At 37.5% G+C, this 21,059-nt stretch overlaps 1 long non-coding RNA gene and 1 pseudogene across 1 annotated transcript in view; both read left to right on the top strand.

Moving 5' to 3' along the window:
- The window catches only part of LOC138176827 (uncharacterized), a 231,994-nt gene that overhangs the window by 55,804 nt on the left and 155,131 nt on the right, over window positions 1-21,059 (top strand). The window lies entirely within an intron of this gene.
- Window positions 1,829-19,299, top strand: LOC138176822 (small ribosomal subunit protein uS5 pseudogene; annotated as a pseudogene).

The following is a 21,059-nucleotide window of genomic DNA, read 5'->3' as shown; positions in this document are numbered from 1 at the left end:
TTCTAAAGTTATATAATTGGCATTCCAAAAATATAAGTTTAATATTAATATTAGTTTTCTGTCCATAACTTCTTTAAGCATGATGTAATTGTCTTGCCTCTCTTTTTTGTTGTAATTTTTTGTTTTTCCTTTGTCTGATAGCATGGTGGAACTTCTGCTTTTTTAAATCACCAGGTGCAAAGTAAATTTTTTTTTCTGGTACCTTATTTTTATTCTCTGGAGTATCTTTGCTTTTTAGGAATGTTTCTCATAATAAGTTGTGGAATTTAAATTTTTTGTTATCTTCTTTGTCAAAATCCATAGAGTAGGCTTTCTCTTTATAGTTTTGGAGGCTTTCTTCCTTGCAAAAGTCACTAATGCATTCATTTGGATTTTTCCCCATAGTAACTCTTTATTAATTTCCTCTATTTCTGTTTTCTGTGGTATTTAAAAATTGAATTGTCTATTCACTCTTCTTTTTTGTAGGAATGCTTCAAAGTTTTTCTTTTGTTGAATGTTCATCATTTAGGCTCAAATTTTCAGGCTGTGTAAGTCTGGATTGCAGAATAATCTTATGTTTGAATTTTTTTCTGTTTGAAGGTGTTTCTTTTAGGTCACTTCCAGAATTTGTTGTTTGTCCTTGAAATTGTTCAATTTAACCCTTTGTCTTAGAGTTCATAGCATAGGTTTTCTTCTTTGTTTTTTTTTCTTAGAAGTTATTTGCAGTTTTTTTTTTCAATTGACAGGTTTCTTTTCTCTGTTCATAATTTCTGAGCAGATTTCTTATATTATTTCTTATGGAATTCAGGTTTTTTTAAGTTGTCATGTTCTTCTGGAAATAAAGTTTCTTTAAGTTTGCTCCGTGCATCCTGTCATCAAGACCAATATGTTTTGCTTGTATGTGTTTTTTTTTACTGTCGCTGCATTTTTGTTTCTCCTTCCAGATTGTCCTTTTTAGCAAATTTGTTTTTTTAACCATTTCTTCTCTCTTTTGTTTCTTTAGTTGAGATTCACTACTGCATTTTTCTGTTCTGCTAATTATTTCTATTATTCATCCCTTAAAGTTCTACTACTTGTTCCCTTTTAAGTTATATTGTCAAGTTCTTATTTTTCTCTTAAACCATTTAGGAGCATCCCATTATAGTTCTGTACTGCCTTGGGAATCCATGGTGTGCCCTACTTCTCATTGTTTCTTTTGAATATTTATTCACCGATATTTGCATTTGTTTAAATGTCTTGGCAAATATCGTCACTTATTTTTCATTATCTTTCCTTTTGATTACATCTACTTGTGATCTAAGTTTTAAGTGATTTTTCTTCCTCTTGAGATTTTTTGGCAGTTTTAATCTTTTCTCCTTGTATTTTCTTATTCCTCAATTCCTGACTCTTACTTTTTTGAAGACATATTCAAACTTCATCTCAACCTCTGACCACATGAGAGAATTCACTTTTCATCAGTCAATCAATGAACATTTACTAAGTGCCTGCTATTTACCATGCACTGTTCTAAGCTCTGGAGGCCATATCCCTGTCCCAAGTGATTTTGGGAAGACAGAACTAGTCCCACTTGGATTTAAGTCCTCTTTCCTTCATGTCTCATGCAGTCCCACATAAGCAGTGTTACCCTCCTTCTGGTCCTTACTTCTCTGGCTGAGCACTCCTGCAGTGAACTGCTCTTCTAAGCACATGTTTTCACTTTACTATGCCTCCCTTCTGTACAAGGTAGACTTGAGATCTGCTGCTTGTTGCCACAGAGTTGTGGGGCAGGGGAGGTGTATGTCTCCAACTTTAAGGAAATTTCTAAGCTTATCTCCAAGAGGAAACCATTGGGTTGGGTTGTGCCGGAATCATGGACCTGGTGGAGCAGAGGGTGAGAAATGAAGGTGTTAAAGATTCGGAGTTAAATATAAAAGAGGCAAAAGAAAACTATTACAATGGAGGGGGGAGAGCAGGAACGTAAAAGGGAATGGGTCAACCTTACTGTCATTGAATTTGGCTTAAGGAGGGAATAACATACACACTCAATTGGGTATCTTGCCTTACAGGAAAGTAGGGGGAAGGGGATAAAAGAGGGGATGATAGAAGGGAGGGTAGACTGGGGGAGAGGGTAATTAGAAGCAAACACTTTTGAAAAGGGACAGGGTCAAAGTAGAAAATAGAATAAGTGGGGGTGGGATAGGATGGAGGAAAATATAGTTAGTCTTTCACAATATAACTACTATGGAAATGTTTTGCGTACCTACACATGTACAACCTATATTGAATTGCTTGTCTTCCCAGTGGGGGTGGGTGAGGAGGGAAGAAGGGAAAGAATCAGGAAATCAAAGTTCTAAAAACAAATGCTAAAAAATTTTGTTTTTTTACATGCAAGTGGGAAATAAGATATACAGGCACTGGGGTATAGAAATCCATCTTGCCCTACTAGCGGATGGGAGAGAGAAGAGATTGGGGCAAGGGGTATTCAGTAGGCTCTCTATTTTGGAGTGGGGGCGGGGGAAAGACTGGGAGAAAAAATTATAACTCAAAATCTTCTGGAAATGATGTTGAAAACTAAAAATAAATAAACAAACAAATAATGAAATGATTAGGAGTTAGACTTCTGTACTATTCATTCATCAAATAGTTACCCCCTTGGGCTTCTTTGCATCTTGGCCTGTGAAGACTGTTATAATTGCTTGCTTGTCACACATAATTCTTAATTTTGGGTATTTTGTGGTTTCTTGAGGCCTGGAGACAATGAGTAGTCTTTCATTTTCTCAATCATATCCCCCAGAAGTGAGTTTAATTTATTTTTACACCAAACACTGTGCTTGTGTATTTCATCTTCCTTTACTTGATTTGCCTAAGGATTAGGTTCATAAGATATCTTCTCCCACCACCATCATATTTGTATCTTCTTTTTCCTTAGCATATTCCTTTTGCATTCACTTTACTTTGCTCTCTTAAAATCAGCAAAATGAAACAAAACCATTCTCAGGTCTTTCCCTCTTTTAAGCCTTGAAGAGAAATGGATTTTGAGTGGCCCCTTGTCTCTTCTCCCACTCTTAGACTATAGAAACATCAACATTGTTCAGCCTTTTCTAGATGCTTAAAGCTATTTATCTTTCTAGTTTTCTTTAGCCTTATGTTTGTGTTTTAGAGTCTCTGTTAAATTATGATCTTTTCATTAGGAATGTTTTATCGTCTTTTGTTCTATTAGGCTTCTATTTCTTCTTCCTCTTTCAGATTATACTTAGTTTTGCAGAAGTTTTTCATTTAAAATTTTTTTAGTTTTGCCTACTGAAATATTGCCTCCAAGATTTCAAGTTTTTTTTTCTCCTTTCCAATAGTTGTTTCATAGTCTTATATGAAACTGACTGGTTCTTTGGTCCTTGAATTTTTTATTTCTTATAGAATTTTTCCTTTGACTTGGAAGCTCTGGATTTTGTCTGTGATTTCTTGAAAGTTTTCTCAGTGGAATTTCTTTCAGGAGCTGATGAGTGGACTCTTTCTATTTTCTCTTTGCCCTTTGGTTCTAATTACTTCACACAGTTGACTTTTTTATATTTTTGAAATGTGTCCAGGATTTTTGTTTGGGCATGGTTTTCAGAGTCTGGTTCTTAAATGATATCTCCTCAAGCTATTTTTTAGTTTATTCATTTTAATAGTCATTACCTTATATTTTCGTCTGTTTTCAATCTTTTTACTTTGTTTTAATATTTCTCATGTTTTCAGGGATTCATTTAGTTTTTTTTCTTCATTCAATTTTCTAGGAAGTCTTCTCATTGGGCCAAGTTTTCCACCTTCTGTTTCAAGGTATTAATCCTCTTTCCAGTTTTTTCTTACAGTATTCTAATTTAACTTTTTGGTCCCCTTCTTCCTTTCTTCCAGTCTTTGTGGTCAAATCATTTTTTTCCTCTGAGACTTACTTTTATTCATTGAAGAGTTACTCTTCATCTTTGGTTACCTCTTAGCTTCTCTTGACTTTGATGTTTCTTCATTGTTTTCAGTCTTTTCTTCTAGCCTCATTTCTTAAACTGAGACTTTGTGTTAGGTCCATCCTGAACTTCTTCTGGAACCCGTGAATAAGTTGAGTCAGCTCTCATTTATCATGCTCTCTCAGTAGTATCATTGCCATTCCCATTACAAGTCTAATTGAGATGGCTTGTTCTAGGCCTTAACCTCTGCTTTCGTTCTGGCTTTTATCTCAGTCTTTGTCTTGTACAATCCCCAGTCAGAAATTAAACAAAATTATTGCCGTGGGTCATGCACCCAAGCCCCCTTTGCTCTTTCCATGGATCCCTCATTCTTTCACATGCTTTGCAATTCTTACTCACATTCTCCCATAAATCCTTTAAGAGGGCACCCCCTCCCCCCCGAACCTCCTAGTGTTCTGCTGTCCTGTGTCTGGTTTATTTAATATTTCATGCATTATAGAGCAGGGCTAGAGTGATCCATCTATCATCTTTCACTTTTGATACATGATTAGCCATCTTTTCTAGTCATGTGTGCCTGTGATGGCTTTTATACCACTGCTTTTTCTTCACCACCACCCCCTTTGATGGTCATTTTGTTCATTTAAGTCTCAAGTCAGGACCTTCACACTTCTTAGTTCTCCCTGATATTCAGTTTCTACCAATTTTCTTCCCAGCAAATCCAAAGTCCTAAGTTCTTTGCTGAAATCCTGTCTATATGACACTAAAAATCAGCTTGAAAGGGTCTTTTTGATAATGTATTGACAATCAATTGCTCACAGTGAATTACATTAGCCATGCTGCCATTGACATAATTTGTTAGGTGAACAATACATGAATCAGTTATGTGTGTTTGGGTCAAATGGCTGTGACGAGTGTTTCTGTCATTTACAGGGTAAGGCTCCAAACAAGGTGTGACAATTTGTGGTCAGTTTTTGGAAATAAACATATAAGGCAGGTACACATATACACAATTAGAAATTTGTCACTTGATAGACACGCTTACATTTGTAGTTTTCAGGCAGTTTATTTAGGTCTCATTTATATTTATTATTATATTTAGGTCTCATTTATATTAGTTCTTTGAAGTTAACAGAGCCTAGGATGATGTTGTAAAGTAAGCAGTACGAACATTAGTATCTCCATTTTATGTATAAGGAAACAGAGAGATTAAATGACTTGACCATGGTCACACACAGCTAGTTGAGCATTGGTCACATTTGGACCTAGGTGTCTCCAGACTGAAATTTTCCCACTATGTAACATGCTATCTCTTGAATTTCTATACCTGGTAAATCTTTACTTTTTCTACTAATTTCAATCCTTTCACTGGAAACAATGTTTGTGTCACTTAAGGCATTTTTGAATGCATATTTTATACAAACCGATTCTAGGCAACCTAGGAGACATGCAAGTGAAACGATTTCTTGGAGGAATGGAATTCTAGTCAAAGCTTCCTATTATCTAGAGAATCAATACTTTCACTAAGTGTGCACACTTCAACCACTAAAAGGCTTTAGTGCCCAAGCAGTCATGTTTTTTTCCCAAACAAGAGCTAGCAGAATGGAAAGATTGTATAACTAAGGATCAGGTCTGAGGAACTCTGCCTTTAGTAGAAGAATTCTATAGCTCTTTAGGCTTTTCATTTCATTGTATCCTCAAGGGAGATTTGGGGATATGGCCATTTCTTATTGAATTGGGTATTTCCTTTGTCATTTTTAAGCCTTTGGCCAGATTTTCTGTAGTTTTTCTCCCTTATCTTGAGTAATTAGTGCACTTAGGCAAGTTTAGGATAAAGCTGTTTTTTCAAGGTATTCCTGATGGCCACTCACCACCTGCATCCTTTGATTAGATGGAAATATCATTTCCTTTTGCTTTTCTCCTTACTTTGGAGCATGCATAAATTGTAATAATAACAAGATACTCTTAAGCATCCTTAATGACTATTCTAATGATCAAATGCTTTCCTCTAGGCCCTTTTGGAACAAAAATACTCATTGAAAAATGTTTTTGTTTGATTATGGCTAAAAATCCAGAGTTAGGATGTCATAGGGTAGGTTACTCATATGGCCCTGTCTTGAACCAAACTGTTTCATCACCCATAATACCTTGGTTTACTGAAAGAGAATTTCATACTTAACAAAAAATTCTTTAAAAAAAATCATGGAGGTGGTTTTGAAAAACAAAGAGACCCTGATATACTGTCATGTGGGATTTGGAAAGGTCTATATTTTTCATTTAGCCAAAGCCCAGCTCAGGTGCTGCCTACTATTACAGATCTTCCCTGACTTCCCACCATCATCCCTTCCCCTGCCCTGTTCATAGTGTTCTATATCTACCTCTTACAACTGTTTAGTATGACTTGATACTCCATATTTATGTAACTTGGTTTTCTAAATCCTGAGGCATTTCCTAAGTTACTGCTTAGGCAATACTCTCCTCTTTGTGGAATGATTATTTGGTATGCCTGCATGCTTGCATGAGGGAGAAGATGCCATGAGATCTCCCCTCTTCAGGAGAGGACACATGTGGATCCAGGCACTGTTTGGGGAGAATCCAGAAAGAGAAGAGACATTGGAAGGAAGACATGGAGGGAAAAACTGCCTTCCCCCTACGTATTTTCCAGCCTGTCTCCCTAGTACTCACCCCTTGGGTGAGAAATTTCTCTATGTGTATCTCTCTCACTCTCCCCCTCCCTTCCTCCCTTCCCTTTTCCCTTTCTCTCTCTCCCTCCTTTCTTCTTTCTCTTCCCCCTCACCTCTCTCCCTCTTTCTCCCTCACCTGCAGATATGTTTCATCCCTTCCTCTTTAAGCGGCAATAACTAAATAAGTAAGTTGAGCTTCAAAATCACTTCCCTGGAGGTACTATGTATATAACCCTGGGCAAGTTGTTTGCCTCAGTTTTCTCAACTGTAAAGTGGGGATAATGATAGCACTATCTCACAGGGTTGTTGCAAAGATTAAATGAGGTCACATTTGTAAAATTCACTTAGCACAGTGCATGGCACATAGTAGGCACTATATTACTTCTTATTTCCTTCCTTTCCCTTCCCTGAGTAAGAATCCCCATAGTCCCTTCTGTGGCTATTCTGCAGGCAGGAATCAGAATTTCCCATGGAGAAAGATGAATAGGATTCCCAAGATAGCATTTGATACCTCCCTATGAGTCCCATGTAGACCTATATGTATTTGTTATAGGAATGTAAATTTTTAAGATCTTCCCTGCCCCTAGGTTAAGTGCACCTGGAGCCTGTGGTAGGAGGCTTGTTTTTTCAGGAATGCCCACACCTTGGTTCTTTGTGATTGGGCAGTGGGTCAAGAAGGTTGTTACATTCTCTGAGCCAGGAGAAGGCTATATAATCCCTGATGTGAGACTTTGTTTGTGCCATCATTTCCATGTTCCAGGTGAGCAAACTGAGGTGTGAGGAGTCAAAGTCTGAATTAGTAACGGCACCAGGACCCTTAGCCAGGCTCTCTGCCTTCTGGTCCAAAGCTCTTTCTACTGCAACATGTTACTTTGAGTTATGTCTTCTTGGGTTACCTGTCTAGCCTCTAAAAGCAGGGCCTCATTAGTTTCTGAAGATAAATAGTGGTCATACTGGATGACCTCAGAGGACTTTTCCAATTCTAAATCTTATATGGCGTCCTTACAATGTCAGAAGAACTTGAGGAAGGCTCCTGGCCCATGGCTAAACTGCTTGTGGCAAAATTACTGAAGGACATAGCCAAGGTAACACAGGTCTGACATGGATGGGTGAGTTATGAGCTACATCATTAGAGGGACTGCCCATGTGGTGAGATCAAAGAACCAGTAGAAAATTGGTATTCTGGAGGGTCTGTGTAAATGCAACTAGAGACTGTCCTGAATGAGAACACTGTGCCCCCATGAATCAAAGCACTGGAGAGTTCGCATGGTCTGTTAGACCACATGCATATGCACTGGACCTGGAGCCAAGGAGTCCAGGCCCAAGCTCTGCCAGTTCCTACCTCGCTCTGTGACCATGAGCAGGTCCCTTGACCCCTCTCAGCTCCAATTTCCTCAGCTGTCAGATGGCAAGGATTATACAGTACTTGTCCAAGGTTATTGTGAGAAAAGCGCAAAATAAAATACTGCTTTTATTATCCAGGACTGGTATGATTTTTAATAGAATGCTATGATAAAATCTAAGTCATCCAGCCTACATACAGTAGTATGTAATCTCAGTCGGAGAATCAATGCTAATGTGGAGGATTTTCCTAAGAAATGAAAGATAATATTTTCAATTATACATTAACTATAAGTTGGAGTCATACTCCTCAAATGGGGAAGCACGTAGTTTTAATAAGGGAAATGTGAACCTTTCTAGGAGAGGTTTTCCTTCCTAGAACACTGTCAATTCTACTGTAATTATAACCGGTTTAAGGTTTGCAAAATGCCTTTTTCCTGGAAACATAATCAGAACCCTGACCAAGAGTCGTTTCAACTGGACCCAAACTTATTGGTGAGGAGGGTGACAAAGTCTATGGGTCAGTGGTGGAATAGGGTGGAAGCACAAAGGGCCTTCCTGCTTCAAGTGCAGGTATTCTGGGACAAAACATGCTGGCATTTTAGACTCTTGAGGATGATGAGGGACATGTAGGTCTGGGAGAGGGACCTTGAAGGTGGCAGCCAACAGTGGTTGGGCACTTTGGCTACGTGGGCCCCCAGAGGACCATGAGATGATTCTAAACAATGTACAGGAATGGCAGTTCCCATGGAGAGGATGCAGGAAGAGCTATACTTACCCATATGTCAGAATCCCAAGAGAAAAGGCCTGTTTGCCCATGTTACTCCCAGTTCTGCAGAGTACGCAAGAATGATTATTTTCATTTTATAGATGAGGACCCCAAGCCTCCATGAAGGCTTCCAGTGGTTACACAGCTTGGGTTAGAGGGAAGATTCAAATGCAGGATTCCCGACTCTGAATCCAAGGCTGTAATGATGGAGTGGGTTGATTGTACATGGAGTAATTTACTCACTCCCTTCTAGCTGAAGACCTGGAATACTTTTCATTTAACTGGAAGCAAATGGAATGGAGTTCTGAATAGACTCAAGGACTTTGCAGCCACACCATCCTGGGTCATTGTGGGCCTTCCTGGGCATTTGTTCTACCACTGGAGTCAGGAAGAGAGAGTGAGCCTGGAGATTTTATGCCCCTCTGCCTTACTTAAATCAAACCATGTGCAAGTCAAGACATTACCTATGGTGTGATTGGTCCTCTCCCCAAGACAAACAACAGCAGTTCCCATACAGATGCAGAGTAAGAGAACAGTTGTCTAAAATGTCGTTTTCATCTTCTTTTTGAGATGGTTGTCTGAGAAATTTCCTAAAAAATGAACTGTTTAGAACAATACAGCAATGCTGCTACTCCCCTTCCTTTGTTTGCTTAAAAAATGGCACCAAAGTGCTGTAAACAGCCAGTCACAGAGCTTCATTTTATGGGAGAGGACCAAATGACTTAAGTGTACAAAAGTGCAGGAGTTATACCAAATCAGAGAACACACACAGGTCATTTCTCCCATCCATTTCAGACCTGAACGGGTCCATTCCTTGGGGACAGCTTAGGATCCTTCATCTAGACTTGGAGGGAAATTCAGATGACATTGAGGCCAATCACCTCATTTGACAGATGAAGAAACTGAGACTCCCCCCACCAAAAAAAGGTTATGACTTCATCAAGGCCAAACATTTTCTCACAGAGCCAGGATTTGAACTGGAGCCCTTTGAACCACACCATACCACATTACCTCACCTTGCTTGTTGCTGAAGAGATCAAGATAGTAGGGACTGTAAGTCATAGCAAGGACTCCTAGAAACTTGAGGATTAACTTCAAAGGAGAGGTTAGAAGAAAATTTTCCATGCCCAAGTCTCTTTTGCTAAGGCCACAAGGATGTATGGCCTTCTGAAACTTTGGAACCAAGGAGAGTAGAAGCCCACTTTTTACCATTCCCCTTTGTGTCTCCCTTACCTTCAGCAGGAATTTCTGTAAGGTTTCTGGAAGAAATGCCTGAGGCTTATGATTGAGGAAACCAGACTGCAGTTAGCACAGTGTTAGAGCCAACTGCTCAGGCTGTGCAGAGATTAAATTTTCAGTGTGAGCATTTATATCCTAGAAATTGGAAAAGCTACAAAACATATACTTTTTGGTTGACTGTCTATACTTAAGAAAGTGCTGGAGAAAATGTTAATAATACAGATTAAACTTTTAAAAATGTGTACCATATACTTTTTTTTCTGAAGAGTTGTTTGTTAAACATTTAATAAAATATCCTTGACTATAATGTTCGCCAAGAAACCCTGGGTAAGAGAAAGTGAATGGTCTGTAACTCCCAAGTCAGTTTTGACCCTGGAGGGAGAATGGAAGTGGGGAATTGGACCTGAAAAAAGTAGAAGAGTAAGAATTTGGGCTCAATAATTGCAAGTAATAATAATAACAGCAACAAAAATAGCAATAACAATTAAAATGAGCATTTGTATGTTGCTTTAAGATTTTTACAACACTTTGAATAGTGTTTGGAGAAAAGAGCCCTCTCCCTGAAGACTTTTCCAAGTAACATAGGAGAGGAGCTAGAAAATATATGGGAGTAATCAATAATGCAGAAGCAGGGAAATGGACTAGATAATCCAATAGATCTTCCCCATCTCTAATTTATTTATCATTACCTCTGTGTTTTTTTGATTTAAAGACACGGCAGGGACATTTCATTTCTATTTCATTATAAAAATGGGACACATGGGCAGCTATGTGATAGAGCCAAAAACACAACTGGTAGCTTCCTGATGAGGGAAGGCGTAGAGTAAGTAGCTTCTGCCCGTGAAGTGGTGTGGGGAGGAGGAATCGCTTTCCCACAATCTTTGTACCAAAAGAACTTCCTCCTCCTCTGTGAGCACACTTGCCCTATTACTTGACAGAAAATCGCCCAGATGACACATTGGACCTTCAATCTTTTGTCAAATAAGTCCCTTGACTTTTTCTCTCCTGCTTTCATGATAATTGTGTGCTATCCATGGTCCTGAGTGTGCACCAAGTGTAAATTGGAGCCATTGTCTTTGATGATTCTAAATATGGGTGATCCGTCTGCTCCCCTTTATTTCTTTTCTGCTGCATACTGGAATTTACTGCATTTGAACTTCTGAAAGACTTCAAAATGTTCCAGAATGATTCTATAAAATAAAATGGTGTAGTGTCATTTGCAACTCTCACTAGCACTATTATAAAAATGTGTTCAAATTGCCTGTGGTTTGTCCAAGCCCTCCTATCATCTTTCAGGCTTTTCCTACAACTCCTTTTCAGCAAGAAAATGTAGAGAAATATATTTTTTTCTTTTTGTGTCATTTTTAAAATAATGTAATAAACAAAAGGGTTTAGTTGTAATTGGCCTCAGGGTAAAATATAGAAGGATAGAGATCACTGTGACTAAGACATGCATCAGAACTGTAACTTGCATTATTTTCATCTGTAGCAAGTGAAAGGGGAGAAGGCTCATTTGGTGTGGTAGCCTGGCAGGGGAAGAAGTAAACCTCAGAATACGCCAAGGCTCCTCTGCAGAAAGTGGAACTGGATGTAGGAAGGAGGACAGTATTAGATTAGGTTGTCTGATAATAGTGCAGGCAGAAGAGAAAGCAGCCCCCAGGAAAGTAGTGTTGGCACCCTCCAGATTTTCTCCCCTCGAGCCAATCCCTGTTTGCCCTGCCCTAGTTATGTCTGTGATGTAAATGATATGTCTAAGTTTCTCAATAAATTGTTAAAAAAAAGTTTAGATTTCTTTTTGTGCTTTAATAAAAGCATGCATAGTAGGGTTGCCTGTGACATGCCTTCCCTAGCAAATTGGATTCCAGATCTATCAGCTGATGAGTGCTACCAGTAGTCACTTTGCTACTCTTGAATTGAATAAGGCCTTGGATAAAGTGTACTGTTTTCCCACCTGTTACCTGTGAGTGCTTCTTGGCAGCAGATTCTGATTTCTAAGAAAGCTACTTGTTCCTCCTCCTAAACCTTACTTAGCTTCTGGAGGTTCAGAGCCACCAGGAGCTTTTTATTAGTCAGCAGAGGTTTGAGGAGCTGGAAGTAACAAAGGCATAAACACACCTGCTAAAGAAAACAGGTATGAAAAATGTTGACTGTTGCTTTAAATGGTATTTCTCTAAATATTTTTTCTCTATAAAAGTAGCAAGAGCTTAAGCATCTCCTGCTGTCTTGTTGTTAGACATCCACTACTGCCCATCTGCCTATTGATTGGTAGGAAACTCCAAATGGGAATTTCATCTCATTAATCATGTCATATCACAGGGATTAGGACAAAAAAAATCCTTTATGCCTCACAGCAGACATCTACTGCCCAGTAAGACAAAGCAGTGAATATGAGATAGATAGAATATCTTTCCAATAATTAAAGGTCATCTGTGATAAGATTGTATACCTGCTCCACTGACATTATGCTAGAGCTGAAGTTCTAACCCTTTCCACTAATAATGGGCTTGTGAGTGTTCAGGCTTGAAATTTCCTCTAATTTTCTCAGAGTGTAGAAAGAGAATTTTTAAAAAGTCATTGCAGACAATTGAGGAGTCAGAACTATAAGTGTATGGACACAGAGAAAGGGTAAGGAAGAAAGGGAGAGGGAGGAGGGGGAGAGATAGAGGGAGAGACAAGGAAAGAGGGTGGGTGAAAGAGGGAGGGAGGAGGGAGAGGGGAAGAGGTAAAGGGAGACAGAGAGGGTGGAGGAAGGAAGAGAGAGGGAGAGAGAAGTCACAAAGTGTGTAACACAAATACCTTTCTCTACTCTAGCAGTCAGAAGCAATCTGATTTTTCTCTCAGGCAAGACTCTACCAGTAAGTGACTGTAGTACAAATGCAGATCATAGGGAGAATTATTTTGGAAAATTAACTGAGTTCCAAAGAGATCTCCATTGTTCATACCATACTTTCACAGGCCTTACATGGAACCAGAGGATTGTAGGGGCAGCTTCCATGTCTGTTCTCTTTTGCAAATTGACTATAGAATTCACTAGACTGATTCCTTGTTATAAGTAGATCCTCACTGAAGTCAGTTATCTGATAGTATTCTTGTGGAGAAAATGGAAAGATAAGAAGAGGTGGACAAATGACTAAACAACAACAAAAACATCAGATGGATTCACAATCAGCTGGATGGCTGGCCATAGAGTATTTGTTAATGGTTCAGTGTCATTGTGGCTAGAGATCCCTGGTGGAGTAACCCAAAGATTTGTGTTAGACCCTGTTTAACATTTTTATCATGGATAAAGCCATAGATAGCATGCCCCTCCAATTTGCAGGTGTCACAAAGCCAGAAGGGATTGGTAATACAGCAAGTGAGGGTCTGGATTCAAAAGAAACTTACTGGGCTTGAGCATTGGGCTAAATTTAATAATACAAACTTCAGTAGTGATAAATGTAAAGTCTAATATTCGAGTTGAAAAATCATATTCACAAGTCTAAGAGGGTTACAGAATCATTGTGAAAAAGATTCAGATGTTTTAGTGGACCAGAAACTCAATATGAGGGGAGGATGATCATTGTCTTCAAGTATTTCAAAGGCCATTATATCAAAGAGGGATTTGTGTTATCTTATTCTGCTTGGCCCCAGAAGGCAGAATGAGGAGTAAATGAATGGAAGTAAAGAGACAAATTTAAGTTGGATGTTAGGAAAAAAATGGTCTAACAGAGTTTCTTAAATTGGAATGAACTGCCTTAAGTAATGCTGGCTTTCCACTCCTTAACTGTCTTCAAGCAGAGGCTGTTTGTCTACTTCTCAGGCATGTTATGATGGAGATTTCATTTGTGTAGGGTTTGGACTAGAAAGCTGTTGAGGTCTCCTCCAAGTTTTATATTTTCTGATTTCCTAATGATGTTTATTATTTATAATGGTACCATATCACCACCATCATTATCAACAGTCATCCAATTGCAATGCAAGATCATTTTACAGTTTGTTCTTTAGTTACCTTATCTCCTGAAGCCTAGTGTAGGGGTAACTGGGTTATCTTCAAAGGCTATGCCTAAGGATGCCTCCAAGCTCTAACGGGTCCTAATAAAGTAGAACTAAGAGAATGTATATCTATTGATCAGAAGCAGTTGAGCTAAGTTCACAGACGTTCATTACTAGGTGGGCTACAGTGTGATGAAATTTCCATTCCTGAAGCCCATCTATGAGGAAGTATGATGTAGTGTATAAAGAGCTGCCCTTGAAGCCGTGAAAATCTGGGTTCTAGACTTGACTCTGATGTATATGGGCTCTGTGATGCCAGACAAGTCACTGAATTGCTCAATACTCTATACAAATCTTTAAGACGATCAATTGTTGGTGTTTTTAACTTTATTTTTTATTTTTAATAATAATAATATTACATTATTTTAACATTCTTAATTCTCTCTCTCCAGTCATGCTTCATTCTGCTCTCACAGTTCATCTGTTCTCTCTGGATATAGATAGCATTTTTTATGAGTCCTTTGGGATTGTCTTGGATCATTGTATTGATTAGAGTAATTAAGTCCTTCACAGTAGGTCATAATTACTATATTGCTATTATTATGTATAAGTGTCTTGGTTCTGCTCATTTCACTTTGTGTCAGTTCATATAAGTTTTCCAGGGTTTTTCTGAAACCACTCCTTTCCTCATTTCTTATAGCACAATAGTATTTTCTCACAATCATGTACCACAAATTGTTGAGCTTTTCCTCAACTGATGAGTATCCCTTCAATATTCAATTCTTTGCCACCATAAAATTAAATGCTAATATATTTTTGCATATATAGGTCCTTTTCTTTCTCCTTTGATCTTTTTGGGATGCTGACCTAGTAGTGGTATTATTGGGTCAAAGGATATACAGAAATGTCTAGCCCTTTGGACATAGTTCCAATTTATATTCCAGAATGGTTGGACCAGTTTATAATTCCAGCAACAATGCATTAGTGTCCCAATATTTCAACATCCCTCTTAACATTTGTCATTCTCCTTTTCTGTTATGTTCATCAACCTTATAGGTGTGAGGGGGTACCTCAGAGTTTTAATTTGCATTTTTCTAATTAATAGTTATTTAGCCCATTTTCATATGATTATTGGTAACTATGATTTATTCTCCTGAAACTACCTGTTTATATCCTTTGACCATTTATCAATGGGGAATAGACCATATTTTTATAAATTTGTCTCAGTTCCTTACATATTTGAGAAATTAGGCCTTAGATCAAGTTGCTATAAATTCCCCCTCCCAGTTTTCTGCTCTCCTTCTAATTTTAGTTTCATTGGTTTTGTTTGTACAAAACTTTTAAATTTTCGTGCAGTCAAAATCATCCATTTTACTTCCCATGATTCTCTCTGTCCATAAACTCTTATCTATAGATATGACAGATGAATGTTTCTGTGCTCCTCTAATTTGCTTGTGATATCACTCTTTATGTCTAATTTATACATTTTGACCTTATCTTGGTATATGTTGTGAGATGTTAGTCTATGCCTAATTTTTGCCAAACTGCTTTCCAGATTACCCAACAATTTTTATGAGTTAGTGAGTAATTGCCCAAAATCTTGGATCTTAGGGTTTATCCAACACTAGATTACTCCAGTCATTTATTACTGCATATGGTATAACTAAGCTATTCCAGTGATCTACCACTCTGTTTCTTATCTAGTATCAGATTAATTTGACGATTGCCACTTTGTAATAAAGTTTAAATATGACACAGGATTCCTTCCTCAGCATTTTTTCATCGATTTCTTTAATATTCTTGACCCTTTGCTCTCCAGATGAATTTTGCTATTATTTTTTAGCTCTATAAAATAATTCTTCACTACTTTGATTGGCATGTCACTGAATAAATATAGGTAGAATTGTCTTTTTTGTAATATTGGCTTGACCTACCTATTAGCAATTAAAATTGATTCTGTTGTTTAGAGCTGTCTTTGTTTGTGTGAAAAGTGTTTGTACTTGTGTTAGTATAGTTCCTGAGTTTGTCTTGGCAAGTAGCCTCCTTAGTATTTCATATTGTCTGTGGATATTTTAAATGGAATTTCTCTTTCTATTTCTTCCTGCCTGATTTTGTGGTAATATATAGAAATTCTGATGATTTATGTGGGTTTATTTCATACAAATTTGATAAAGTTGTTAATTTGTTAATTGTTTTAACTAGTTTGTTTCACCTCTAGTGTTCTCTCAGTATATCATCATGTCATCTTCAAAGAGTGATGGTTTTGTTTCCTTGTTGTTTAGTCTTAATTCTTTCAATTTCTTTTCTTATCTTATTGCTATAGCTAGCATTTCTAATGCAATATTTAATAATAGTGGTGACACTAATGGACTTCCTTGCTTAACCCCTAATCTTATTGGGAAGGCTTCTAACTTAATCTGGTTACGGACAATGTTTGCTCTTGGATTTATAAAGATATGCTTATTTTAAGAAGAGCTCGATTTATTCCTGTCTTTCCAGTCTTTTTAATCGCAATGGTTGTTGTATTTTGTTAAAAGCTTTTCTACATCTATTGAAATAATGATACAATTTTTGTAACCATGATGAAAAAATGAGCCTGGACAACATTTTCCAAGAGCTCATCAAGTAAAACTGCCCTGAGATCCTAGAACCAGAGGGTTAAAATAGAAATTGAGAGAATCCACTGGTCATCTCCTGAAAGAGATCTCAAATTTAAAAGTCCGTGAAATCTGGTAGCCAAATTCCAGAACTATCAGGTAAAGAAGAAAATACTACAAGGAGCCAGAAAGAAACAATTCAAATATTGCAGAACCACAGCAAGGATCGCACAGCATCTGGAAGCTTCTACATTGAAAGGTCAGAGGAAGTGGAATATGATTTTTCACAAGGCAAAAGAGCTTGGTTTACAATGAAGGATGACATACCCAGCAAAACTGAGTATAATCTGCCAGGCAAGGAGATGGTCATTCAATGATATAACGGACTTCCAGAACTTCCTGATGAAAAAGCCAGAGCTCAAAGGAAAATTTAACCTCCAATCACAAGACTCAAGGCAAACATAGAAAGGTAAATAGGAAAAACACACACACACACACACACAACCTGTTATTTAATAAGAGCAAAGTGTTTACATCCCTATGTGGGAAACTGATACCTGTTAATATCAAGAATTCTATACTTATGGCAGCATTTAAAAGGAATATAAATAAATAGAGGGTGTGGGTATAAATTACACAAAATGATGATAAAAAAAACTTTATTAAGGGCTGCAAAAGGACTGCAATGGAAGAAGAGGAAAGAATGAAGCAGCAAAGGGTAAATTATGCCACACAAATATGGGAAGATACAGATAGTAATCATAACTGTGAATTTGAATGGGATTAACTCTCCCATAAAAAGGAGGCTGATAGCATTATGGTTTTTAATCCATTCTGCTATAATATGCTGTTTACAAGAAATGCATCTGAAACAGGCGATACACACAGGGTAAAGGTAAAAGGCTAGGGCAGAATATATCATGCCTCAGCTGAAGTAAAAAAAAAAAAGCAGGCATAGCAATCCTTATCTTAGACAAAGCAAAAGCAAAAATAGATCTAATTAAAAGAGATAAGGAAGGAAACTATATCCTGCTAAAAGGCACCATTGCCAGTGAAGCAATATCATTACTAAACATTTGTACACCAAGCAGTACAGCATCCATATTCCTAAAGGAGAAGTTAAGTATGTTAGAGGAAGAAATAGATAGCAAAACTATACTAGTGGGGGACTTCAATCTCCCCCTCTCTGAGCTTGATAAATCTAACCTCAAAATAAACTAGAAAGAAGTTAAGGAGGTAAATAGAATCTTTGAGAAGATAGATATGGTAGACCTCTGGAGAAAACTGAATGAGGATAAAAAAGAATATACCTTCTTTTCAGTGGTACATATCAAATATACAAAAATTGACCATGTTCTAGGGCATAAAAACCTCACAATTCAATGCAGAAAGGCAGAAATAGTAAATACATCCTTCTCAGATCATGATGCAATAAAAATGATATGTAATAAAGGGCCATGGAAGGATAGACAAAAAAACTGATTGGAAAGTAAATAACTTAATCCTAAAAAATGAGTGGGTCAAACAGGAAATTATAGAAACAATAAGCAACTTTATTCAAGAGAATGACAATAATGAGACAACATACAAAAAATTGTGGGATGCAGCAAAAGCAGTCCTTGGAAGTTTTATATCCCTGAATGCATACATAAATAAAATAGAGAAAATGGAAGTCAATAAATTGGGCATGCAACTGAAAAAGCTAGAAAAAGAACAAATTGAAAATCTCCAATTAAATACCAAATTAGAAATAATGAAAATCAAAGGAGAGATTAATAAAATTGAATTTAAGAAAATTATTGAGTTAATAAAACTAAGAGCTGGTATTATGAAAAAAAACCAACAAAATTGATAGACCATTAGTCAATATGATAGAAAAAAAAAGAAACAAGAAAACTGAATTACGACTATCAAAAATGAAAAGGGTGAATCTAGCTTCTACTTCTAGTGAACACCAAATGGCAAACAACCCAGTGCTGCAGGAGGTGTGGGAGGCCCAGGGGCCCTGGTGTCGGTGGCTTCAGCAGTGGGGGCCGAGGTCGAGGCCAGGGCCATGGCTGCAGGGCTCGGGGAAAAAAGGCCCAAGACAAGGAGTGGGTTCCTGTCACTAATCTGGGCCGGCTAGTCAAGGACATGAAGATCAAGTCTTTAGAAGAGATCTCTCTTTTCAACCTTCCTATCAAGGAGTCTGAAATCATAGATTTCTTCCTGGAATCTTCATTGAAAGATGAGATTTTGAAGATCATGCCTGTTCAGAAACAAACTAGAGCTGGACAATGTACCAGGTTCAAGGCTTTTGTGGCCATTGGTGACTACAATGGCCATGTTGGTGTGGGTGTCAAGTGCTCCAAGGAAGTGGCCACAGCTATTCATGGTTCTATCATTCTGGCCAAGCTGTCCATCATTCCTGTGAGACGTGACTACTGGGGGAACAAGATTGGCAAGCCTCACACAGTACCCTGCAAGATCACTGGGCAATGTGGGTCAGTTCTGGTTCACCTGATCCCCGCCCCTAGAGGTACTGGCATTGTCTCAGCTCCTGTGCCTAAGAAGCTCCTGATGATGGCTGGAATTGATGACTGCTACACTTCTGTGAGAGGCTGTACTGCCACTTTGGCCAACTTTGCTAAAGCTACCCTTTGATGCCATCTCCCAGACATACAGCTATCTAACCCCAGACCTGTGGAAGGAGATTATGTTCACTAAGTCTCCTTATCAGGAATTCACCAACCATCTTGTGAAGACTCACACTCGAGTATCTGCCCAGAGGACCCAGGCAGCTGCTGTGGCAACAACATAGATTTTTTTTTTTATAAACAAATAAATCGCACTGTGCCTGCTAAGGAAAAAAAAAGAAAAGAAAAAGAAAAGGGTGAATCTACCTCCAGTGAAGAGGAAATTAAAACAATAATTAGGAATTATTTTGCCCAATTGTATGGGCATAAATGTGATAATCTTAGTGAAATGGATGAATATTTACAAAAATATAAGTTGCCCAGACTAACTGAAGAGGAAGTAAACTACTTAACCCAATTTCAGAAAAAGGAATTGAACAAGCCATCAAGGCTTGTTGTATTTTTTTCCCTAGGAAAAAATTTCCAGGGCCAGATACCTTTACTAGTGAATTCTACCAAACATTTAAAGAACAATTAACTCCAATACTTTATAAACTATTTGCGAAAATTGGAGGAGTGCTACCAAATTCTTTTTATGACACAAATATGGTACTGACACCTAAATCAGGAAGAGGCAAAACAGAGAAAGAAAATTACAGACTAATTTCCCTTATGAATATAGTTGCAAAAATACTAAATAAAATATTAGCAAAAAGACTACAGCAACTCATCATGAGAATAATACACTTTGATCAGGTAGGATTTCTTGGAAGGGTGGTTCAATATAAGGAAAACTATCAGTATAATTGACCACATCAACAACAAACAAAACTAGCAGAAACCATATAATTATCTCAATAGATGCAGAAAAGGCTTTTGACAAAATGCAACACTCACTCCTATTAAAAATACTAGAAAGTATAGGAATAAATGGAGTCTTCCTTAAAATAATAAGTAGCATCTATCTAAAACCATTAGCAAATATTATATGTAATGGGGATAAGCTAGAAGCATTTCCAATAAGATCAGGGTGAAACAAGGATGTCTACTATCACCCTCTTATTCAATTTGGTATTAGAAATGTTAGCAGTAGCAATAAGAGAAGAAAAAGAAATTGAAGGAATCAAATTAGGCAAAGAAGAAACTAAGCTATCACTCTTTGCAGATGATATACTTAGAGAATTCTAGAGAATCAAGTAAAAAACTACTCGAGATAATGAACAAATTTGGCAGTTTCAGGATATAAAATAAACCCACTTAAGTCTTCGGCATTCCTATGTATCTCTAACGAAATCCAACAGCAAGATATAGAAAGAGAAATCCCATTTAAAGTCACTGTAGACATTTTAGAATATTTTGGAATCTGCCTGCCAAAACAAACCCAGGACTTATATGAACACAATTACAAAACACTTTTCACACAAAGTCAGATCTAACTAATTGGAAAAACATCAATTGCTCATGGCTGGTTCTTTCTAATATAATATAAATGACAATTTTACTTAAATTAAATTACATATTTAGTGCCATGCCAATCAATCTACCAAAAAAATTCTTTGTAGAGCTAGAAAAAATAGTAACAAAATTCATTTGGAAGAACCAAAGGTACAGAACAGCAAGGCAATTAATGAAAAGAAATGCTAGAGAAGATGGCCTAGCCATAACAGATTTAAATCTGTATTATAAAGTAGCAGCCATCAAAAATACTTGGTACTGGCTAAGGAATAGAGTAGTGGATCAATGGAATAGATTGGGTACACGAGACTCAGCAGCCAATGAGTATAGTTAATTTACTGTTTGATAAACCCAAAGACCTCGGTCTTTGGGATAAGAATGCACTATTTGACAAAAACTGCTGGGAAAACTGGAACATAGTATGACAGAAATTCGGCATAGACCAATATCTAACACTGTACACCAAAATCAAGTCTAAATGGGTGTGTGGTCCA

Source organism: Petaurus breviceps, unplaced genomic scaffold, assembly GCF_028583685.1.
Source record: "Petaurus breviceps papuanus isolate PSGF00001 unplaced genomic scaffold, PetGlider_PUasm1.0 90205, whole genome shotgun sequence".
Taxonomy (NCBI): domain Eukaryota; kingdom Metazoa; phylum Chordata; class Mammalia; order Diprotodontia; family Petauridae; genus Petaurus; species Petaurus breviceps.
Note: the sequence above shows the minus strand (reverse complement) of the source record. Positions and strands in the feature narration are given on the sequence as shown.